We start from the raw sequence: 20,643 nt of genomic DNA on the forward strand, positions 1-20,643 counted from the left end.
GGCCGGCTGCCCATTAACGGGTAAAGCACTGGGTCTTACAGTAAGGGTATTGCACAACTGGGGTGGGGCATGCATTCCCTACTTGTATCATTCGCAATTTGCATCGTTCCCATGTCGCATGGTCCCCAAGTAGCATCGTACAATAATAGCAGTACTTAACATTTTCAGCATTTTACTCCCTGAGCTCTGAGCTCTTGGCATAACAGACAAGTGAGCTTTCAGCTGTTTGACGATTACATCTTTCGACAGGTTGCAGTGTTTCTGCCTGAACTGAGCATTTCCCTTCACCCACATGCTTGTGCGCGCAAAGGCCCATGCATGTGCAAATACTGTAAACACACAGGTTATTTGAGACTTTCCACATTTTTGAGGGGCGCTAGCCTCCTATAATCAGCTATTAGTGTAGGTTTTTGTCTTACACAAACATGAATAAAATGTAAGTTGGAAAAAAATATCCCATTGACAATGAATGGAGAATTTACGTCATATGTGGACGAGCAAATTGGCTACTTTCATCCTACACAAACATTAAATTCCCATTGACAATGAATGGAGAATTTACGTCATATGTGTCAGAGCAAATCGACATGTCACGTCATGATGATAAGAGCACCCCTCACTTCACACGGATGTGATTTTTCTATTTCAGCCTCTTGCACTGATGAAATGATGAGGTTGTCATTTTGGGGAATAAAACGTCATCTGGTAAAAGTGCTGCATGGACTGAGGCAGCGATTAAGATACATTGGCCCGGTTTGGCCAAGGTAGAGAACGGAGAATTAAATGCAGGAGAGAGGAAGGCCTTTGACGTGCTCTGAGTGCAGCACTGCCTACCCCTCTACCAGAAAACTAATGGCTTCATCTTTCACTGAGGAGTCAAAAAAGACAGTCAGGTACTGCATCACTGACACTACCGGTGTGAAACGGACACTGGATGCAAATCAAGACATCTAATGATTGTGAACACCTCTCTCTGCAGCACAGCCAGCTGTTAATCCACCATTTCAACTCATTGTTAGTCTTTGACTGGATAAATATAATGTGCATGTTTTTCTTTACAACTGCCACGTGCAGGCTGTAGGTAGGTGTGTGCATGGTGCCATGACTGACCTGGCTGATGATTGAACAGGTGGAGGAACAGTGGGATACATCATCAGTAAATCTATTGCCCAGTAAACTGGCACTTCATATTCTATGACAAGATTGCATTGGCAGGCGCACACACACGCACACGCACACGCACACGCACACACGACAAAAGCCCTTCTCTTTGAAATGGAACTTACAAATCTTAGAATTACCATCAGTTTTATAGGAGGTGAGCCATCTGTGAACTATAGCAACATAACATTACACACTGATGTAGGGCTGCAACTATGGATTATTTTCTTTATGATTATTCTATCAAATCGTTTTTCGATTAATCAAATAATCGTAAGATTTCTTTACGCTTAATCATTCTAAGTCATGCCAAAAAAAATCTAAAATAACAAAAAAATAGCACATTTATTTACTGTAGATCTTATATTTTCTCATTTCTTATTATTTTCATAATCAATTAAATTGATGAGTTCTATTAACCGTTGCCCCCCCCCCTACAGTGATAATATTAATGTAATATCATGTAATAATGTAATATTTTGAGAGTACAGGCATCGATTTGACCTTCTCAATTCCTTCCACAAAGCACGGTTGTTCACAAGGATTTTGCTCTTCTTGATTGAGCAGTAGCCATACTGATTTCTTTAACTTGACATGGTGCTATGGATGGTGGCCCATGTTTGGCATGTGCTGGGCAATTTAGGCTTGGGTGTTAGCCAGAGAGGGAAGCCATAGTCCATGTCTAGGATCTGGTGACACTCACACCCTGCAGCTACCACCATATGCACACAACACTGTCCACCGGTCTGAAACTGACCTCTGACAAGCTGCAACAATAATGAAAATGTCACAAGGAACTTAGCAGAAGGGGATCCCCCCATCTGAGAGTGCCCATGCTGCCAGATGTGGAGCCTAAAATAGTAGGCTCAGCATCACTCTCTGTTAAACCATGCTGCAAATGTCAAGCCGTCTCATTATGCTAACACATTTATTCTACAGGCATTCTTCTTCTTCCCACAGGGAAGACGCGAAAGCTGTTCTCGCTCAAGTTAAAACAACTAAATCATCTAATTGTGTAATGAAACAATCACGGCAGAAGGGGAGCCTTGTCACAGAGGGCTGATAAGGTGGAAGCGTGGCTAATTGCATGCGAGTCCTCCACAGGGACTGAAGGTTATCTTGAGTCTATAGTATTAGTGGTGGCATCTGCCTTTTCTCCTAATGTTGCGGACAGCGCCATATTATGAGATCCACGTCCACATTTTTGTCATGGTTCACAATGCTGAGTGACAGTGATATTGGCCACACGCATCGGTTATTTCCAATTGCAGAGGTGACATGGGATTGTCATTGCATATTCAATATTCCATTTGCAGCGATGTTGTTTAGTGGCTATGGGAACGCATTCATTTGCTTGTGCTGCTCTCCCCAGGGAAGTCAAAATGGATCCGTTCCATTCCCTCCACGGGACGGCCTATGTTGTCTCTTCCCCACACACATCGTATGGTGCAACCTCTGCTTGATTAGACGCTGCCGCAGTAAGCGCCTGCTGTGTCGGCAACCGCAGCAGCGTGTCCTGCTGACATCATCACACCTCGGAAAACGAAAAAACAGGCCCAGTGTAAATGACAGCCAATTATAGCAAATATGCAATAGTGCCGTTCGCGGAATGAGCACAAGAAGAGCTGCTGTGATTTCCACACAATAAGTGCCATATAATCCCTCCGTTACATGGTCTCAGACAGCCCACGCAGCGTTTGCTCATTCGTGCCATGCATAGATGGATGGACGGGAGCCGCCACTTGAAGCTCAATTATAACACGAGTGTGGCAGTCATCATGTCCTCAGGACGAAGACATCTTTAAACCCATTTAGGATGGGAACGCACGCACGTGTCACTTTAGCGTTTAACTACTTTTAACCATTATAAATAGCAGATCTTTAGAAAAATCGTGAAAATGTGGCGCAAATCTTTGAGTATATATTCTTTCACAGCAAACACTTAGTTTTTTCAGAAAACTGTCATGATTTAGAAGACATTTTGTAGAATCTGGTCTCAGGTCTCAATGGATTAAGGAACAATTAAGACATTAGGCATGGGAATTAGCATCAATATATTATCCAGATACTTGGACCACAACGCTATAATGTGCTTTCTTAAAAAGGTTCCCAGTGTTGGCCTTTCCTCATTTACAAATTGTGAGAACAACCAAATTCTTTATCCCCTGGCTGTGGGCATATTTATATATTATACACTACTAAATAATAAGGTTGCGAATACAAGCAGCCGAAATGAGTTTTCTTCGACGGGTGGCTGGCATCTCCCTTAGAGATAGGGTGAGAAGTTCAGTCAGACGAGAGAGACTCGGAGTAGAGTCGCTGCTTCTTTGCCTGGAAAGAAGCCAGCTTATGTGGTTCGGGCATCTGGTCAGGATGCCTCTCGGGTGTCTCCCCAGGGAGGTCCTTGAAATACAGAAAAGGTCGGGAGCGGTCCATTATCATTGCTACATACTACTGTATCCCACCTTCTCCTTTCTCTCTCCATCACCTTCCTCTTTTTCTGTGTCTTTTTCACTCTTGCAATGTGCGGAGGGTCACCTAGTCCGAGCACAGACGCTCCAATAATTGGAGCTCGCTCAGCACGGTGGCTGCACCGCAAACATGATTGCCATGGTGGAAGTAACAGGGAGCCTGACCTTGACTGAAACTGACACAGAGAACAATTGAAAACCTTCCTGGGGCTGCGATCTCACCGCTTGGATTTTTAGTAAGCTTCCCCATGCACTGTATATATGTCTCTCTCTCTCTCTCTCTCTCTCTCTCTCTCTCTCTCTCTCTCTCTCTCTCTCTCTCTCTCTCTCTCTCTCTCTCTCTCTCTCTCTCTCTCTCTCTCTCTCTCTCTCTCTCTCTCTCTCTCTCTCTCTCTCTCTCTCTCTCTCTCTCTCTCTCTCTCTCTCTCTCTAGAATAATCTGCAGCGTCCGTTGGCTGGAAGCTTGTGTTTTGGTTTTAACAGTTTGGCACCTAGAGGATGTTTTCCTCCTCCTCTCCTCTCAAGGTCGTCCGGCGGCTTTCATTCTGATCACGTGATTTTGCCCGGAAAACAAGCAGCGTCAACTTTTGTTGTTATCGCCGGGACGGAGGGTGCATGCTAAATGAGCAGAGCTCGGGCTTGAGGGAAGAGAAACAGTAATACACGACGCAACACATGACCTTGTTTTCAGTGTCTGACTGAGGAATCACAAATTCGAAAGACTCTGCAATTTCGCTGCCACTCAGCACTGTTCCGCTGAATATAATTACTTTATGGCTGGAGCTTGACGAAACAACTGCCTTTATATTTTGTGCTTGTGCAGAAAACAACGGCCGATTGCACTCATGCAGCACTAAATAGCAGAGAAGTGGTAGAAAACATCATGTCTGAAGCATTGATTCCCCACCCCCTGACTGAGGTCTTCAGCATCCAGCTGGTCTGTTCAGTGAATACTATAATAATAAGCCCAGACACACTCCACCGCTGATTCAACTGCATTAGAGAGAGAGACAGAGGGGACAGAGTCATAGCAGCATAAAATGAAAGAAAATTGCTGTGAAGTGGCCCCCCTTATTTTCCCATTGTGGGACCATTGAGGGTTGTGGCGCAGGGCGGAAATAGGCGTGGAGCTGTGAGAGCAGTAGAGAGAGATGTTGCGGCTAACTGGAAGAAAGAGTGAGCAAAGTACAGAGGTAAACGAGATGCGATGGAGCCACTATACTGTACTATGTTGGAAAATACATTCTGCAGACAGCATTTACAGAATGCCTACATTCTGATGTGTTGAGCCACTAGCAATTGCACATAATTCATACACATAAGATGAACAAGTCTAATGTTAACATGCTCTGAGATACTTCTCATTTATGTTGACCCCTTAAAAATCCAGCTGCTTAAAAGTCCGGCTGCTTAAAAGTCCAGCTGCTGCAAAAAAGGTAGCCTTTTTTGCTACCTTTAATATCTCCATTATGACCATGCGAAATAAGTGTGAAAAACATATTTTTCATTTTCTTTAATTTAATTTAATTTCATGAGAGAGAGAGAGAGAGAGAGAGAGAGAGAGAGAGAGAGAGAGAGAGAGAGAGAGAGAGAGAGAGAGAGAGAGAGAGAGAGAGAGAGAGAGAATAGGCAATTGATGGACTGGTATTTTGTTGTGAAACAGCATTGGCACCTTCAGAGAGTGTGGAACAGAAATAACCCACTCCTGTCCTAATTCCAAAGCAGCAAATACCTACTAATGTAGAGAAAGACACAGCTGTACAGTTCATAATATGACCTCCATGCTGACTACTTTATAGTGTCTTGTTGAGGGAGGCTAGCTCCTCCAACATCTGGCTTTCGAAAATTACTTCATATGACAGCCAGTCTATGGACTTTTAATGACGTAAAAGAACAGAACGGGCTACAACTAACAGTTACAGTATGAAATCGTTTTTTTATGTAAATGTAACTCTAAGCAGCTACTATTACAAAGAACAATTGGGTACCGTAATTAAATAAAATTACTTCACCTTGTGAAATCAAAAGCGATATTTCCCAAGCAATCTGTAATAGATATTATATTTAACGTTTCCCAACGCAGATCATTCATTATACCCAGCGCATGGCGCTGATAACGTTCCAGAACACGTTGGGCATCAGAACGAGGCTTTTGTGTGTGGTTTGCCCTTCCTCGATCGCCCCGCGGGGATCAAGCACTCCTGTGTTCATCTCCTCTCTGTGCTCTCGGGCTGTTTTTCTTCTGCTCCAGCTGGCTGATGCCGCAGCCTCTTTCATTCCCCCACACTGCTTGAACTCACACACTCGACCATACGACGTGGGGGGAGTGAGTGTGTGTGTGTGTGTGTGTGTGTGTGTGTGTGTGTGTGTGTGTGTGTGTGTGTGTGTGTGCGTGTGCGTGTGTCTGCACGCTAGTATTGTGTTATTTTCTGCAAACGAGTGAGTGTGCAGCGTCCCCAGGGAGAGGTGATTAGCATAGTACTGCACTGCTGACCAGATTAGCAGGGTCACTGGCAGGGGAGAGACGGACTAAGTGTCTGTTCGACCATGTCTCTTCCTTCCCAACATCTATAATTGGGTTTATTGATTACAGAATGTAACAAATCATCATTTAGGCTAGTATTGGCCATATTAATTGCACCTATCAACCTATCATCTGTCTATAGACATCCATCATTTGCCACTATTTACTTGAGAACATCACAGGTAAGCAGAGTTTGGGTTTTGGTCAAACAATGTACATTCATCTACATTCATAGTCTCGCGTAGCCAAACAACTATTCCACAATCTCCGAATGCTGGAACTACACCTCCCAAAATCAGAATATAAGAGTTCCTGTAGGTCTCCAAGACAAGCTTCACAATGTCCAGTTGATCTTTCCTGCTATCATTTCTGTCTGTCTGTCTGTCTGTCTGTCTGTCTGTCTGTCTGTCTGTCTGTCTGTCTGTCTGTCTGTCTGTCTGTCTGTCTGCAGTATGTTTACAGTATAAAGAAGAATATCAATATACTTATTTGCGGCTGGCTCAACACACGCCCCAAATTCATCCCTAACAGTACAATGGAACTGAGAGAAAATCTGGGTAATCCAATCCAATTTTATTTATAGAACACATTTAAAAACCAAGTAGACTAGTTGCAGATTATTTGAATTTGTGATTAGATCCATGAAGACTGCTGCAAGTCACTTCAGTTAAAATCTAATCTACAAGTATATTCTGCAAGTATATATTAAGTATCTACCACTTCCTAATATGTTGTCACTCCCTATCTCTCTCTCTGTTTCCTGTCTGTCTCCACTAAATACTATCAATAAAGGCATGAAAGGCCCCAAACATATATTTATTTTGCCTGGTCAATTATTTTACTAGTTAGGCCTACTTAAGAGTTTATTCAATTTTAGTTGGTGTCTTGTACTGTGGTGTTTTACGGAACCAGCTAATGCATTTCTGATTGACAATAAAACGTAACTTGAACTTGAACTTCCACACAGCTGACCCAGGTTCGAAATCCGACACGAGGCAACTTAAACTCTCTCTCTCTCTCTCTCTCTAAGTAAAAATTAATCTTAAAAATAAAGAAATCAATACACCTACATTCATGTGATGTAATAACTCCAGGCAATACAGTCTAGTATTTTTGGAAATGTCTCTTCTGATACTGTACACTTTAATATTATTTTTTAATCCATTATGTGTCCTTCATTCCTCCAGATGGAATCTAATTTGACATTCTGTTCTCTCTGCAATTGCTTTGATCTTTGGTCGTAATCGGCTATTTTCGGCGTGCAAGAACGGCACGCAACAAAGTATAAATCAACCCTTTATTTCCCTTCTGATAACAAGGTAACACCGTATCGTATCATAGTGTGTTCTGAGAGAGAGAGAGACCTCAAATAAGCGAGTGAGAGAGCATCTCCTCCAACCTACAGATTCAGTTTTGAGCCTTATTGTATTGTGGGAATAAGCCTCAGAGTAGAACTGGAAGGAAGGAAAAGAAAAAGCACCTTCCATCTAAAGTATAATATCCCAGAGGGATACAAAAACCAATTCTGGAACTTTCTCTTTTCAAGTTGTTATAGAACTTGACTTCTCATTGAGACTGTTCATCTTGCTTATAGAGGGGAGGTGAAATTGGCCAGTAGAATAGAAAGAAAGAAAAAAATAAATCCCTTTATTTTATCCGAGGATACAGTTACAGAGCACTTTTCTCCCACCATGACCCCTCCCCCCCCCCCAACCATCTCTCTCTCTCACTCTCTCTCCACCTCTCTCGCACAAAATGTCAGAACAGCAGATTAGACTGCCCCATGCGCTTTCGATCCAAACCATCCATCAATTATAGAATTCCTCAAATGTCAAGCAGACACACTAGACCAGACCTGGGCATTACAAGGTTACTTGGAAATTAAAACATAAAATGTACATTCTAATTTTACCTTGTGTGGACTAAAACTGCATTGCTTTTATTTTGAAGCCTGCGTATTCACCTACCTATAAACGCAATTCCCATGCCGTGAATTGTGTGTGATTGATTGACAACCTGTCACCTTCCTTGTCACCCCTCAAAAATGTCCGCTCATGCCAAAAAAAGAAAGGTGGATGCAGAATGCAGAAGTTTCAACTACTAAATATTTATTTACTGACGTCAGAGGTAATAATAATAACATACTCTTACCAGCCTGTCAAAACAATCCCATTTACTGCTTTTTATACAGAAATAAAATTAATACTACGCAGAATTGATTTCAGTTTCTCATTTGGCCCATTGGGAAAAATAATTGCCCACTCCTGCGCTAGACTGTCCACGTCAGTGGCGCGGGCTGTGAGTACTGTAATCAGTCCACATGTGGTGGCAAATCCACATGATCTCTCAACACGATTTCTCAGATTTCTTTTCTCAGAACCCTTCCTCCCGATGGCCCACACTAATAACTTGAGACTCCCCATCAACTATAATTATGATTAACTGCATACATTTACAGAAAATTGATCATGAGGTTTTTCTTTGAAGCAAGAAAGCAATGGAGCACGCACTCCTCTGTAGGACCGTCACAATTATCGCATAATCGTCTAATCGCAATTAGTTTATTCATAATCGTTGAAATTTACAAAAGCAGAAATAGCAGCTCTACAAACTAGCTTACAAGGCGTCACTTCGGGACGTGTTGTAAGCTTGTACATCTACATACTGTACACAAACTTTCAATCAATCAAGTATTTTAGGTATATTATGGAGGTGAAAATAGTTCATCTTATTGTTGCACTGTAATTTATTTTATTCTTCAGCACCCAGATTATTTGGCATCTCTATGACACGTCCGACATCAGATGACAGGATATGGAGATAGAGCTAATCTTCTTATCCACCCGTCTGCCGCGTAGTGTGGGTTGATGTGAGCCAACCATAAAGACAAAAAGGGCTGAACACTGACTGAACAGATTCAGCGGCTGCCGCAACTTGAATCTCTCGCCTGCTTGCAGCCCAGAAATAAGGCTGTCGTCCTTTCCACCTATCTGCGCTGCCTGCTGTCCCTAATTAACATGCCACTTTGGAGCGCTGGAGTGATCAGCTTCCCTGATACAAAGTGACGCCTGTCAATTACCACCAGACATTCATTCCCTCACGGCAATCACCCTCGGACCGCAGGAGGGGCTCCCTCTGAGGCCTCATACACACATATCAAACGCATGTTGATGGCCGCCTCAATGCTTTTCCAATGGAAGTAACATGGTTTGTCTAAACATTTGTGTTTGATTGTCAGAACACAGCCATCAAGCTAAAATGTTTAGTCAAACCATGTGACTTCCATTGGAAAAGCATTGTGGCGGCCATTAAACACAGACAAGACACAGAACATGTGTTCTGTATGTGTGTATGAGGCCTATGTGTGTATGGGGCCTGAGATTCCCCTAGCGTTGTAGTCGAGTCCACCTAAAATGAGTCCAAGTCAAGACCAAGGCCGAGTGGGGTCGATTCCGAGTCACGACAGAGTGTGGGAGGGGGTCGAGTCCGAGTCAAGACCGAGACCGACGGGAGACCGAGTCGAAACCCGATGTTATTTATTTATTTATTTTCTCATTTGATAGGTACATAAAACACTGCGAGAGCAGCCATGCACATCAGCTGTGCTCCTTTACTTAACAAGATAGCCGTCTATAAGCTCCAGACAGCACTCTTATGATGTTAATGTGAATGAGATCCTCATAATATGGGTATGATCAAATAATTTCATTGTATTGTAGTGACTTGTGACTCGAGTGGACTCATGGGAGAAGAGTCCCGAGTCCATTGGTCCGAGACCAAGTCAAACTACGGGCGAGACAGAGACGAGACCGAGTCAATGAAAATGTGGACTCGAGACCGGACTCGAGATGAGTCTATGACTCGAGTACTACAACACTAGATTACCCCTCATTCCTACACTTCCACTACCTCTGAACAATCTCCAGTGTGACCTCACCGTATGTACTACTTACACATCCTACGCAACAACATTGAACAACCACACACAACAGCAGCAACTGAGAAAAGAACTCTGGAGAGTTTCATACTGTATGTTGCACATTTCATTTCCCAGCGGATTAGAACTTGGCTGGAGTTTACAGAGGTATTGTTTTCCATCACATCTGCCATATGGGCTGATTCTAAATACAGGTTTAACCACCCACATATTTCCTCTATCATAATCACCAGCAAGCCACCGCCTACTGCGACTGAACAGTTACAAATGAGGAAAACCATAACAGATTGAATGCTGATGAGTCATCAAGCTGAAACTTCTGGTTAATGACACCAGGGACTGTATTGGCTCTTTGTCATTTAGCTGTAGACAAATGAGAAACAATTAAGTTACGTTATTCTTAACTGGAATTGTTCTGTTTGCATTCCAACTACAATAACATACCAATATTTCAAACCAATTAAGTAAGAATAAAAAATAAAACACCTGCACACTGTATTCGATGCTCAATAAAGTAAATTACCTAAAATCCTAAATGCTAATTCACAAAATCAATATAAAAGAACAACAAATTACTTTAAACGGTGAAAACACAAAAATAAAAAAACAGTGTGGACTCTATTATAATTAGATAACTAGAAATGCACTCTGTCGAGCTGCCAACGTGCGCTTTGCACACAAGTAGGCCATGTATGGCCTACTTGTATGCAAGCAGAGCGTGCCATGAGGTGCGCTCACCACTGCTGGTACGACTGCTGCTCTGAGTCCTAAAGCTCTCTGATGCTGTCTGAGTACGACTGCTGCTCTGAGTCCTAGAGCTCTCTGCTATCTGTCTGGGTACGACTGCTGCTCTGAGTCCTAGAGCTCTCTGCTATCTGTCTGGGTACGACTGCTGCTCTGAGTCCTAGAGCTCTCTGCTATCTGTCTGGGTACGACTGCTGCTCTGAGACCTAGAGCTCTCTGCTGTCTGGGTACGACTGCTGCTCTGAGTCCTAGAGCTCTCTGCTATCTGTCTGGGTACGACTGCTGCTCTGAGTCCTAGAGCTCTCTGCTATCTGTCTGGGTACGACTGCTGCTCTGAGTCCTAGAGCTCTCTGCTATCTGTCTGGGTACGACTGCTGCTCTGAGTCCTAGAGCTCTCTGCTATCTGTCTGGGTATGACTGCTGCTCTGAGTCCTAGAGCTCTCTGCTATCTGTCTGGGTACGACTGCTGCTCTGAGTCCTAGAGCTCTCTGCTGTCTGTCTGGGTACGACTGCTGCTCTGAGTCCTAGAGCTCTCTGCTATCTGTCTGGGTACGACTGCTGCTCTGAGTCCTAGAGCTCTCTGCTATCTGTCTGGGTACGGCTGCTGCTCTGAGTCCTAGAGCTCTCTGCTATCTGTCTGGGTACGACTGCTGCTCTGAGTCCTAGAGCTCTCTGCTATTCTAAATCCTTTAGACCCGTTATTGACCTTATACCAACCTTGAAACGTACTTTAGTTACGTCATCAAGAACAGTGGTCCCTTATTGGCCGGTGGAGTACACCGACATACATACATACGCAGCCAATTGCAGGACTTGCGAGGTCTGCTTTCGCAAGTAATAATACATTATAATAGAATAATTAGAAGTCCATTTCACACAAATAAGAACATAAAGATCAGTGAATGGTGGTGTCTCTCTTGGTCTCAGCAATGTATTGCAAAATGTGCTACCACCCCAGACAGACTACAGTCCAGCCTTTACACAATCATTCTCCTCGCGCTCTCCGACAAGATGATGGGGCTGCATGGCCACCATTGTGTCACAGGATATTGCATTTCCTTTCAGATGACAGGCAGTCAGGCTGAACCAAAGCGTATGTAGCCCACATCCCCCCTCGTACAGTACAGTACAGTATAGTAGGTGCTCTAGGAGGCTGTGTCTTATTGACCCCACTATATTGCCTGTACAATAATGATCTAATAAAGGTCATCAGTGAGGATCGTTCAACTTGCTGATGTTTCTTCGCAGGGCTTGATGAGCCCTCTTATAGGAGTGAGGCACAGCAGGTACATAAGAGTAAAAGAAAAACAAGACAGTCAGGGCACCTGCTTCGAATGTTATCAGCCTATGATCAAGAATATGTCCGTGATCAGAAGCTTGGAATAGAGCCAATATGTGATATGTGATAATCAGAAATGATCTGATGTGATAATCGGAAATGCGGAAGTAAAACTACTGACACGTTAGGGAGCACTTGCTTTTTGTGACCATGACCATGACCGTGACCATGACTGAGGCGCACCGTCTCTGGTGGCCTTGAGCCATGTGAGGCACCGCTGAGCGAGTCGCCATGGCGAGCGTTGCGACGGCCACCAGAACCGACTCAGTGCCGCTCGAGTTGCGTACCGATAGGGACAGAATTGTAAATATTAGTCCCCCCTACTTTCCATGCCCCCGACATGTCTGCACCGTCCTGCGCGTGCTCCAAGTGAACACCGCCGAGCGCCATAGCTGAAAACAACGGCCAATATGGCCATATTGGCCATATTCCAACGTATTGATAACGGTTGATAACGTGTATTTAATGCAGTGATAACATATGCATCCGTTGGTCAGGGTCTAATAATGGCATGGCTCACTTGTGGATCTCAGACTTCACGTGGCAAGTATACGACGTCAGTCATATACAGTAAGACGTTTCTATGATGTATGGTTTGGGCAAGGTTTCACCTCGATCTGACCCCCATAAATCACAGCATAAAAACCTTGGTGAGCATACAGATCCCCACAATATGTAACTGTTTTTAGATTGTTTTGAAATTTGTCTTGGCTTTTATTTGTAAACCTTATGTAATTCACATGTAGTATGCCTTTTATTTCTATTTCCTGATCTTCTGATGTATTGTGATGTTTTTATGTGTTGTTATTTTGTCCTACTATTATATATAGTAGGACATACATAAATGACAAACACGACTCTCAGGAGCCGTAGTTGCAGACTCTAGATTTAATTGCATTCAAAGACTGTGGAATACTTCTCTGCCTTGAGAGACAACCTACATTCAATCAACCTGCATGATACACAGACACAATATGATGTCAATATAACATTCATCATTACTAAACTATTAAACTTGGAATCATATGACCATAATTGCTTGTGAGCGCGCTTGCATGTGCCTGTTTGTGCGTGCGTACTGGGTTCAATGTATTCTCACAAACTGAAATTCTTTGCAAGAGTTGCCATGGCAATAAACTAGTCGATCTTAAGTCATCTTATGTCTCTCATTACTGCAATTAGGCTACCACAGTGCATACAATTATTCCTTTCAAATATAATATGCTCTGTAAATCAGAAATTTCTATTAATACCAGCAAAATGTTCCACAAAGTGCAAATTCAGTTTTGTTATAAAGTCTCCATGAAAATATCCAGCCGTAACACATCGAAATCCCATGTAGTCACAAAAAGATATTAATCCATAAATAACTCTAGATATGATCAAAATGCTTTCATTTCCATGGTTTCTTTCTTCACTTTATAGTCACTCCATTCATGTAATGATACCATTTAATCATATCTGTGGATCTATGAAGATTAATTCAGTATTAAGATCAACCTCGCCCGGGATGGATTATTTTAATCCTACATTCCCCCAATTATGTAAATACACACACAACCCCTGCACCACCACAGGACACCCTGCTCAGAGTGAGAGAGCCAGGGGCATAATCCCAGGGGACTGTTCAGTAGAACTTCTTAGGATGGGTTAAATTCAGAGGACCAATTCTGGGTAATATAATGTGCTTTCAGGGAATAGCTTAAATGCTCTCAGTGATGCTACTGGATTTAAAACGTTACTGATATACCAGTTCATGGGAGTCTGTTTATACAGACTCCCATGAACTGGTATGTCAATTTTGTATTGAATTTGTAGTGAACTTTCAGCTGCCATGGCGCTAAAGTAGGGCTGGGCAATATATTGATAGTCTCTCTAGGTCGTCCTCAGACGAGCCCTCCATCGTTGCTTCCAGTCATCCCGGTTCTGCATACATCTGGCCAGCTCGTTGGTGCTTTGCGCTCCTGCATCGTTCTTGAGTACAACCACGTATGTTAGCGTGGGACGTTCTTGTGACCGGTGCCCGTGTGTTGGTTCCCACAGCACTAGTTTGCTGGCTGGCAGCTCTTGGTGTCCTGCTAGTCTCATTCTCCTGGCTGCTATTTTCTGGCTCACCCTTGGCATTCCATCATACAGATTTGTGTTGGTAACATGTGTGCTCTTACTGATGTTGAGTGCTGCACGCAGCATTCTGGTGTAGCACCCATTGAGAGACTTCTGCAGGGTTGGCTTCAGGGTCCAGCATTCACTGCCGTATAGTAGAACAGACTCTACCGTTGCGTAGAAGAAGCCGAGTTTGGTTTGACGGGGCAGGTTGGAGTTCCATACACTGGCCATGCCGTTTAGGGCCCTCCATGCAAGTGCCTTCCTTACTTTCAGGTCTTGTTCGGTTGAGTTGACCCATGAGCCCAGGTACTTGAAGTCTTGACTTCCTTCAAAGCAGTGCCTCCTGTTGTTGTCAGAGGTGGATGCTCTGATGGGATGTTATAGGTGATAACTGGCCGGAGGCCAACCTTGGCACACTCAGAGAGCAGGCTGATGTCGTCCGCATAGTCCAAGTCTTTCATGGCTACTGTTGGGTGTCGTCTCGACCTCCTTGGTGTTATGGTGAGGCCAAGGTCCTGCTCTCGTCCATTGATAGCCTTCCTTAACGCATAGTCCAGTACTATGACGAAGAGGAAGGGGCTAGGGTGTCCCCTTGCAGTACCCCAGCCAAGATGTTAAACTCCTCACTGTTGCCATCTGGAGTCAACACCTTGGCCCTTGTTCCTGCATACATGGTCTCTATTGCCCGGAGTAAGTTGTGAGGGACACCGTAGGCCTTAAGGATCTCCATCATCGTGCCTCTGTGTATCGAGTCAAATGCCTTTTTGAAGTCGATAAAACACAACACTGCAGTCAGGTTGTTCCTTTTAACCTCCTCGATGATTCTCCTAGTTAATAGTTATCATCCATCACTGTAGGGCTAATCTAATTGTGGGATTATTTATATTGTTAATTTGTCTAAATGAACAACACTACAAGGCAATTACTGAATCAGATTTATGAAATACTTCACAGTTCTTGTTGAATGTGATCCATCAAGTGGAGTAGAACATTTCCCATACATAAAAAGATATAATACAAATACTGTAAGTTTTTCTTGTTACCATGATTTTTTCCCCCACATAGCCTAAGCCTTAGACTCTAAGCTAAGGCCTTCATAGACAGGGAGTGTGAAAGTGGGTCTCGCTGTGGCCGAGAGAGCTGGCTAATTGGACAACTGCGTGACAGGCCAGGAAACCAAGAAGAGGTAGGCTACTATAGGCTCCATATGGGAAGATGCTCGGTATGCCAGTGCAAGGCTGCGGTGACAGCAATGACATCTGGAACGACATCTACACGACGGTGTGCAAGGAGCTTGTAGCCCTCGCTTTCTAATAAACTGATCTTCCATTTTTCTGCTAATTAGAGGAGAGTGAAGAAAAATAAATGTAGAGCCTGGGAGATATAGCACTATAGTAGAGCAATGATGAAACACAACAATGCACTCACTCTAATGCAGGGGTGGGCAACTTTGACGATGGAGAGGGCCACTATATTTCCACAGTCACGCCAGAGAGCCACATTGCATAGATCAGATATTTTTGCTATTATTTGAATTGAAATCCTTGATTATTTTTTGCTATTTTTGAATTGGAATCCTGAAAAGTAATTTCAAATGCCTTTAATTATAGTTATGTGGGAGTATATGGACACACATTATGAAAGAAATGTATGACCAATAGCCGACCCTCACAACTACTTAAAATGCATGAATGTATATCAAATGCTGTGCTGTGAGAAGGATGGGCACTTTTTTTCTTTGCTGATGTAAACTTTGTACTTGATTCTGTTCTGTGAAGATGTTCAAATAAACTAAAACTAATTAAGAACTCGCCAGTTTATCAAGTCGCCGCGGTGAAAATTCTTCATCAACGTCTTCATCGTTATGCTAACATGCTGTCTTCATCAGTGTAGTATGTCAAACTCACAGATGTTATAGTTCATTTACAAAGTGAAATGTGAAATGTGAATACCAATGATAAGTAGGCCTACCATTTCAGGATATTGTTTACTAATGAATTATATTGTTTCGGTACTTTGGTGTTTAAACTTTTACCATTCCTACTTCATCTAGTGTTAACTCTAAACAACTATCCTCTCTCTCTCTCTCTCAATTCAAAGGTGAAGTAAAACTAAAATGCACTAAATCGCGGCGAGTTGGTAAACTGGCGAGTTCTCCGGATACCGTCACTTCAGCCGTGGTGAGTGAGTGTGTCGTCAATGCGTGGTACCTGTACGCAATTGCCACAGTCGTAATTTTGATCGATGCCCAGCTAAAAATATTGATTCAGATCACAATTTCATTGTAAAATACTCATACATTGTTTTGAAATGGAATTATGTTTATGTTTATTTATTTGATATGGACAGCACAATCACATTGCTCATTGCACAATTGTACAATTTGTAGATGTATTGCTTACAGTGTGTTATCACAAGTGCTAATTTTCACCACCTGTCCACAGGAGACTTTTCTAAAAATACAGCTGCTGCTGCTCACCTTCTTCCGATGTGGCACTGTCATTGTGTGTAAATATTCTGCATATTCTGTGTAAGTGGGAGATGGAGAGTGTGTGGTGCCACAGTGTTTTCTAGAGGGAGATGGAGAGTGTGTGGTGCCACAGTGTTTTCTAGAGGGAGATGGAGAGTGTGTGGTGCCACAGTGTTTTCTAGATTGCTGAACATTGTCTGAGGCTACACTGCAGGTTCCATTCACTGATTTACTCCTTTCCTTTCATCTACAGGTTCACATGCGAGAAGGTATTCGGTTGCCAACTCAAGGTACGGCCACGGAGCCGACTTGGGGACCCAACGCAGCTCCTCCAAGGAAAACAAACAAATTAACGGAGCTGAACGTGAATCCCCCCACCGCCCACCCCTTTTTTCCCCTCACTGTATATGTTTCTTTTCCCTTTTTACCTCCTTTATGATGAATTCCTGTTCTGTCCTTTGTCTATATAGAAGTGTCTATTTGTACGTCTCTAAATGTTTTTGATGAATTGAACATTGTGGACCCTATTGGAAACAAGTGTAATGCTTAATTGGGTCGTCCACTCACAGTTAACAGCCTTTGTATTGAGTTTGTGCTTGAAATGTACTGTAATTCTGCAAACTGTTAATACATTTTTCAATCAATCAATCAATCCTACTGTAGTGTGTATGTGTACACAATGCGCAACCAAGTATAAAATCAGGCACTGAAATGGTTAGAGTCCATCGCCTGGGGACCACGATTGCACTCAGCATGTTTCATATAGAATAGATTTTGAGATATCTTGTTTAGAATTGGAGCTTGAAATTTGCCCTGCTCATAGCAAAACAGCCTTAGCTTAGTTGAAAGCTACGGAACAAATAGGAGCCAGGAGAAGAAAAGTAATCTGCCACAGATATTGACATTTGCATTGACATTGAGAGCCTAGCCTAGAGGGAAAACGGCAGAAGATTGAAAGATAGCTAGGGCACGATGGAATGTCAGTCAGAGACATTGAGAGAGAAAGCAAGATTTATAAGTACATTGATTGATAGAGAAATGAGTCAATAACCTGGTTACGTTTAGCTTCTCTTATCTTCTCTGATCTCACCCAAGCCTGAGGTGAGGAAGCCACATAATATGTGGCTCAGGATCTTTCCATGTGCTTTTGATTTTTATCACAACATATTGTGATAAATGTTGTGATAAAAACCAAAAGCACATGGAAAGATCCTGAGTGTTAATTTAAGAAATCGATACAGGTCCCAATAACACTACTACTGTAATACTGTGGCTGTCCTACTTTAGATGATGAAACCAAGGGGAGAGGGAAGAAAACAATCCAACAGACATGTTCCTGTGACTGGGTGACAATGGCCATCTGTCATCAGATCCTTGCACACTGTACTATGCCCAATTGCACAACACATTGACTCGTGTACAGCAACTCCGCAGCAGATTTCCCTCAAGTCCAACGAGGAACAAGAGAGTCACGCACGCCTTCCCTTTGTATTACCCTCCTCCCTGCACATCTCAATCTGAAGCCTCCATGCATATAGCTGAGTGAAGCTGCAGGGGTTGTGACAGTATTGACGATATGCACACGGCTGCCATCTTGCCAGCAAGGTGCTAACTACTGTAGGTGCAACTTCCCATAGGTAGCCCATTCATCCAAACAGAAAAGTCCTATCTGATTGAATTCAATAACGTCAAACTCACCAACATTGCAACTGTACGGAGGAAAGCTTGAATTATCCTCTTTCAATCTGTAAAGTTTTTGTTTCATAAAAATCAACTGTAGACATGTTATGAGCTCCTTTCTGTCAATAAATTCCTTGCAGGTGATTTTTGAGTGGTGCAACCACTCCTATAGACCAGGGTTTCTCAACGTTTTTGGCTGGGGAAGTTGCACCTACTGTAGTTAGCATCTTGCTGGCAAGATGGCAGCCGTGTGCATATGGTCAATTGTCACACTAGTCTGGACCTACGCACACCCACATGTCTTCCGTGCCTGCTCAGATTTCACATCTCCACCGGCCATCTGTCATGGGGCAATATATATACGACTATGCTATGCAGTGGGAAACCCCACCAGGCCACACTGCACTGGCTTCACAGAAACTATACCATACGTGCTTGTCTGAAAAGCTTTTCAGTGTTTTATCCTCCATCTCACCATGTGGTGATTGGTGAGATGTGTTGCCAGGTATTGAAGGACGTCTTCAGAATACAGGGCCCTGAACAAATCACCTTTCCATGGAAGGGTCTCGCTGTCATACTGTACTTAAAGGGCCACTTCACCCCTTTTGCAACCAGAGCTTATTGTAATGATGTTTAGGACACAAGAAACACTTTCCTGGGCTTTTTATGTGTGTAATATGTTTTTTTTTAAAATATATTTTAGTCATGATGCCATGTTCATCATGACCAAAAACCTGTCATGAAAATGTGGTCTCACTTCCTTCCTGGACTACAAAGTCACACCTCCATGCAGCCTCCCCCCTCGCCACAAGGAGGGGAAGTGCACTAAAGCATTATGGGCATTGTAGGAATTCAGCAATCCAGTCAAACCCTAGTCAAACACACAGACTTCATTATTTTTCTGGCCATAGGGTGCAAACTTCAAATTTATCTACTACAAATACTATTAACATCGAGTGACTGCAGTTTCTTCCAGCGGGGAAATGTCCCTTTAAGTATGACAGCAGGTCTTAACACATTCAAACCAGGAAAGCATCTGTGTAATTTTAGATTTTAGTTTTTCAGAAAACTCTTAGGACAGTAGTTCTCAAAAATAGCAGATAATGCAAGCTCATATAGCGAGGCACTTCGTGCCGTGCTGTACTTGTGTCTGATCGATAAGCAGCTTCTAACAATGCATCGTTCTCTCTGTGTTAGTGGTGTGTTAGTGGTGTGTTAGTGGTGTGTTAGTGGCGCACAGTGTAGGAGTGCTAGAGAGTTATTCTTCTTTACAAGCTGAAGCAATATCACAGCATTATTATAATTTATTATTTTTACATTTATTTTCAGACAGGGTAGTGTAGAGAGACTGGAAAGCAAGGGCAAAGAGAGAGGAGAGACAGAGTGTGTGTGTGTGTGTGTGTGTGTGTGTGTGTGTGTGTGTGTGTGTGTGTGTGTGTGTGTGTGTGTGTGTGTGTGTGTGTGTGTGTGTGTGTGAAAAATGAGAAATGGAAATTAAAAAAAGCTCTAAAGATAATTTTAAAATATACTTTTGTGAACAGAAATGACAAACAGATTATTCTGATTTCGGGAGGTGTAGTTCCAGATAGCATATATATAGCATTCGGAGATTGTAAAATAGTTGTCTGGCTACGCAAGACTAATGTGGGGATAACAAAACCGAGGGACAGAAACACTGCCACGGGGGTTGTAGGAAATTGGCGGCGGCACGCGCGCATGCACGTACGCACACGCACACGCACACGCACACACACACACACACACACACACACACACACACACACACACACACAGTAGGGAAGAGTCAGTGGCCTACTGGAGTGTAACGATCTACATTCTACAGTATCTGTTGCTGTCAGGAATGGATGACACTGCTCCTGCTGCAACCCAACCCTCTCAGAGACAGGCTGTGAAGAGTAGGCATCACTCTGGGGACCCGAGGACAGCAGTGGCCCTGGCTTGTCAACTCAGAGAGAGGCGGAAGTTAAGGATGGGAGATGGTGTCTATACAGTACTCAGCGGAATGAACGTGAAGGTGGGTGGGGGAGGGGGTGTCCACTAAAGTTCTCAACGGGCCCAAAAATTGAGGTCCGGCCCGACCCTACCCTAACTGGTTCGGCCCGAGGCTCGGCCCGACCCTAAAAATAACCATAATGTTAAGCCCAAAGCCCGACAAAGGCCCGACAAAAAAAAAGAAAGAAAAAAAAACGC

The 20,643-nt window shown here is 43.2% G+C and overlaps 1 protein-coding gene across 1 annotated transcript in view; it reads right to left on the reverse strand.

The window, feature by feature from the left end:
- Positions 1-20,643, reverse strand: part of srrm3 (serine/arginine repetitive matrix 3) — an 88,559-nt gene that overhangs the window by 46,781 nt on the left and 21,135 nt on the right.

This window comes from Electrona antarctica (assembly GCF_951216825.1).
Source record: "Electrona antarctica genome assembly, chromosome: 8".
NCBI classification, from domain to species: domain Eukaryota; kingdom Metazoa; phylum Chordata; class Actinopteri; order Myctophiformes; family Myctophidae; genus Electrona; species Electrona antarctica.